The 5,015-nt window shown below is 54.6% G+C and overlaps 1 protein-coding gene across 4 annotated transcripts in view; it reads left to right on the top strand.

Annotated features, from left to right (window-relative positions):
• The first annotated feature begins 4,774 nt into the window (after window positions 1–4,774).
• The window catches only part of NLRC5 (NLR family CARD domain containing 5), an 87,989-nt gene continuing 87,748 nt past the window's right edge, over window positions 4,775–5,015 (top strand). For all 4 annotated transcript variants that reach the window (XM_023209987.3, XM_023209991.3, XM_023209989.3 and 1 more), the window contains exon 1: window positions 4,775–4,913. The gene's annotated coding sequence lies outside the window, so the exon portion shown is untranslated. The remainder of the gene's footprint in view (window positions 4,914–5,015) is intronic.

Genomic DNA, 5,015 nt, shown 5'->3' on the forward strand with positions numbered 1-5,015 from the left:
GAATACTCCCTCGAAGAGGCTGGGAAGGCCCAAAGCCCCCACCTTGATGCTACAATGACAGAATCAGGATAACTTGGCAGCCCTAGGCAGTTCTTCCTTGAATGGAGACTTTTATTAGCACGAGGGACAGACAGAGAAGTCACTTGGAGTCTTACCTCTTATAGACCCCAACCCGGTTGGGACTCCAGAAGGCCCCAGGGCTCTGCTCCAGAAAGAAGGGTAGAGGCATTCCGCCAGCTTCCTTCACTGTCCTTGGAGAGGTCTCCCCAGGGCTGAGCTGGGAGGCACTTCCATGTCACTATCCCATCCAAAGGGTGCAATTAGCAGGAGATATGGAGTCCAGAGGGTGAGAGGCTTATAAAAATGGGGCTGACCTCCGAGCCCCTCTCCCAAATTCCAGCCCTTCCATCCAAGCCTAGAAGCTCTGACCTAGTCCTATTTAAGTCCTCCTGGCCTGGGTATGTGTGGGGAGGTCCTGGCCCCATCCCAGTCAGGATCAGTTCCAAAAAGAAGGCCACACCTGCTGCTTCCTCCAGGGAAAAACAAGTGCTCCCCAAGGCCAGCACCAGGCAGAAGCACATCCTGCCACCTGGGCTGCTGACCTTGGGCAGGATGGGGCCCAAGTTTTTGGCAAATAGGAAGGGTAGAGGGAAGGCCTGGCTTTCAGACCTGGGGCTAATCCCAGCTCCCCACAACCTCAGTTACTAATTCTACCCTCCTGGGGCCCCTCTGTGCCTCCATTTCCTCTTCTATTCAATGGGATGATAATACTTTCCGTGTAGGATTCTGGCAAGGGCTGGGTTAGCCCAGAGGAGGAGCCCATGGTAGCCAAGAGCAGGGGCTGCAGAGGAGGCCTGCCTGGGTCTACCGTTCAGCTCCTCTGCTCCTGTGTGATCTCAGGCAAGTTATTTAGCCTCTCTGTGCCTCCCTTTTCTCACCTATAAAAAGAAAGAAGAGTAAAGGAGAGGCCAGGCATGGTGGCTCAGACCTGTAATCGCAGCACTTTGGGAGGCTGAGGCAGGGGTATCTCAGGAGTTCAAGTCTAGCCTTGCCAACATAATGAGCCCCCATCTCTACTAAAAATACAAAAAAATTAGCTGAATGTAGTGGTGCACACCTATAGTCCCAGCTACTCTGGAGGCTGAGGCGGGAGAATTGCTTGAACCTGGGAAGTGGAGGTTGCAGTGAACCTATGTTGTGCCACTGCACTCCCGCCTGGGAGACAGAGTGAGACTTTGTCTCAAAAACAAACAAACAAACAAACAAAAAGATTAAAGGAGAGAGCGGCTGCACTTTGGGAGGCCAAGGTGGGCTGATTGCCTGAGCTCAGGAGTTCAAGACCAGCCTGGGCAACACAGTGAAACCTAGTCTCTACTTAAATATGTTTTTTAAAAAATTAGTTGGGCATGGTGGCATGCACTTGTAGTCCCAGGTACTCAGGAGGCTGAGGCAGGAGAATTGCTTGAACCTGAGAGATGGAGGTTGCAGTGAACCGAGATCATGCCAATACACTACAGCGTGGTGACAGAGCGAGACTCTCTTTCTCAAAAAAAAAAAAAAAAAAAGGAGAGAGCACAGTGTCTGGTACATCCTAAGTGCTCCATGAATGCCAGATATTGGTTACACTTCATGGAGGTGAGGTACACAGAGGTGTCAGGTCATGCGGACTCAACTCCATCCTCCAGTTAACCCCGACTCCCTCCCCACCCACTTCCTGAGTTCTCTGCTGTCAGACTTTCCTCTCACATCTCCAGTTTCCCACCCAAAAGTCCAAACACTCAAGATTCCTTCTCATCTCCAACCCATAAAATCTGATTGGCTTCTTCACAATCAAGTGTAAATGACTGATGGCCATTTGATTGACACCGGAGGGGCTGGCACTTCTTTTTTTTTTTTGCTTTTTTTTTTTTGAGACGGAGTCTCGCTCTGTCGCCCAGGCTGGAGTGCAGTGGCCGGATCTCAGCTCACTGCAAGCTCCGCCTCCCGGGTTTCCGCCATTCTCCTGCCTCAGCCTCCCGAGTAGCTGGGACTACAGGCGCCTGCCACCTCGCCAGGCTAGTTTTTTGTATTTTTTAGTAGAGACGGGGTTTCACCGTGTTAACCAGGATGGTCTCGATCTCCTGACCTCGTCATCCGCCCGTCTCGGCCTCCCAAAGTGCTGGGATTACAGGCTTGAGCCACCACGCCCGGCCAAGGGCTGGCACATTTTTAACCAAAGGTGTGATGTGCTAATAGTGGACTCTCAGGCCACAAGCCAGTCTGAGGACAGGGAAAGTTTGAGAAGATCGCCCTTCCAGAACCCTTTGGTGATAACCTTTCTGGCAGGCCTGGTATCCCCAGAGTGAAAAGGACTCCAGGTTCAAGACCCAGCTCTGCCCCTGATTGCTGTGTGTCCTTCAGCAACTCGCTTGATCTATCTGGACCTCAGCCTCTTCATCTGCCTAATGGGATAATAATCTTTGTGCTGCCCTCCTCATGGGGCTGTTCAGAATTAAATGCATCTGAAAATGACCTGCATGTGTGTCTTGCACTGTGGTTATTTGTTAATATGTCTGTCAATCCTGCCTGCACAGGGAGCAGGTCTGTGTCTTTCTTGGGACTTCGTGTAGGACCAATCATCCAGTCGGTGCTCAGTGAACCTGCTGCTTCCCTGTAGGATGTCTGGGAGGTAGGTGGAAGGCCTTCCTAGCAGGCACATACTGAAACATAATCAATCCCTCCCATGCATACAGCTCACACCCACATTCTCATCCATTCCCACCATGCCCCTCAGTGGCCTGGGGAGGCTAGAAATACCCCACTTGACAGATAAGGAAGCTGAGGCCAGGGGAGGTCAAGGCATTTGTCTGAGGTTATACAACCGGGAGTGGTGAAGCTGGGAGTCACACACAAGCAATCACTGCAAAGCCTGTGCCCTTCCCACTGTAAGCTGTCATGCAATTTGCAGATATTTGAGTTGGTCCTAGGAGGAAGGCAGTTCAAGTCTCATGGGGATTTGGGGCCTGCAAAAGGGAACAAAAATATAAGGGCAGCTTATGGGCTTCAGGTACAGATTGCATCAGTCTCAACTTTAAGTCATCAAATGATCACAACCACTCTATGCGGAGTTAGTATTAACATCATCCCTATCTTACAGACGGCAAAACTGATGTGCCAGCCTGGACCCAGATGGGAATGCAGGTGCAGGATGAGTGGGGGCCTGGCACACCCACTCCCTGTAGAGCCTGCATCCTGGCACCTCCCTGAGCCTCTGCGCACCACACCCAGGGGCAATCTCAGGAGACTCAGGGGCTCTTGCCCCTTTTGTGGACAGGACATTGAGGTAGGCAGGTGAAGGTCGGCTCACCTGCAGAGCATGGATGGGCGGGGACTCCAGGCTGAGGCACACCCCCGCCCAGGGTGGGGACTAGGTTGGAGGGAAGGGGGAATGCTGTGCAGGAGGGGACTTAGAACCTGGGGGTCCCGGGGTTGGGCACGGTGGCTCACGCCTGTAATCCCAGCACTTTGGGGAGGCCGAGGCAGGCAGATCACAGGTCAGGAGTTCAAGATCAGCCCGGCCAACATGGTGAAACTCCGTCTCTACTAAAAATACAAAAATTAGCTGGGCGTGGTAGCACATGCCTGTAATCCCAGCTGCTCTGGAGACTGAGGCAGGAGAATCGCTTGAACCTGGGACGTGAAGGTTGCAGTGAGCTGAGATCGCACCACTGCACTCCAGCCTGGGGAAAAGAGTCAAACTCAGTCTCAGCAACAACAAAAGAACCTCGGGGGGTCCCTGACTCCTGCCCTGGAGGTGCACTCCTGTATGAACAGAGGAGTCAAGGCATTGGGCCTATCTAACACAGTCAGTAAGGTGGAGAGTAAGACTTGAACCTGGGATGTCCGATGCTGATGCTTGTGTCCTGACCACTACCTTGCAGCATCCTCACACCCACACCCCGTCCTGGCCTGGGAGGCAGGGGAACATCATCCGTCTGGGAGTGAAAGTTGCTTCCCTGTGGGATGTCTGGGAGGTGGGTGGAAGGCCTTCCCAGCAGGCGCAGCTGCCCACAGGATGGATATGTCCAGGGGGAGAGGAGCCCCCTGTCCCAGGTTGTAGGCAGAAACCTGGAGGAGCTGAAGCTGGACTTTGAGGACGGCCCCTGACCCCATCCTGGGAGAGCCACCTCCCCTTCCTTCTGCCCCCTCCAGTTGCTTCTCTCCTTCCCTGCTCTCCCTCCTCCCTCTTTCCATCTCCCCCTTTCTGCCTGTGATTCCTCATGTGACTGGGGCAAGATCCTTCACCTCTGTCCTCCCTGAGCCTCAGTGGCTCACCTGGAAAATAGGGTGATGCCTGCAGGAGTATTTTAGGGTTACTTAATGAGATAAATTGGTAGACTGTTTTTCCCAGGTCAGCCAACCAGGGGCTCAGTGAATAGGAACGAATGCTGCTGCCATTCCCTTCTCCCCTAGTTCATCCTGGAGGCTCTAAAATCTCTAAGTCCCCTCCTCCTGCACTGCATACCCCCTCCCATCCAACCCAGTCTCCACTGAGGCACTGAGACAGGGTCTCAGCGCGGAGTCCCCACCTACCTGCGCTCCGCATGTGAGCCGATCTTCACTCACCTGCCTCAGTTTCCCGTCCACGAAAGGGGCGAGCGCCCCCACGTCTCCTGGGACTGTCCTTGGGTGTGATGCGGGGCTCCAGGGAGGTGCCAGGGTGTGGGCGCAGCGAGGAGGGGGTGTGTTAGGCCCCCGCCCATCCCGCGCCCGAGCCCCATCTGGCTAGGGCTGGCACCTCGAATCCACGTGATTTCTCGGCAGCAGCCGCCGGTTCCAAGCACTGGTCGGGCAGCTCTAGGCAGCTTCTACTTTCAGTTTCGCGCAGAGCGCGGAGCCGGGAGCGCAGAGAGTGAGTACCAGGAGCTCTGAGGGTAAGTGCCGCGCGTGCCGCGGGGCTGCGGCGCCCGGGCTGGGGCGAGCGGAAGGGGGAGGTTCGGGGTTCGAATTCTGCACGGAGAGGGGTGGAGGGGATG

This window comes from Piliocolobus tephrosceles, chromosome 17, assembly GCF_002776525.5.
Source record: "Piliocolobus tephrosceles isolate RC106 chromosome 17, ASM277652v3, whole genome shotgun sequence".
NCBI lineage: Eukaryota > Metazoa > Chordata > Mammalia > Primates > Cercopithecidae > Piliocolobus > Piliocolobus tephrosceles.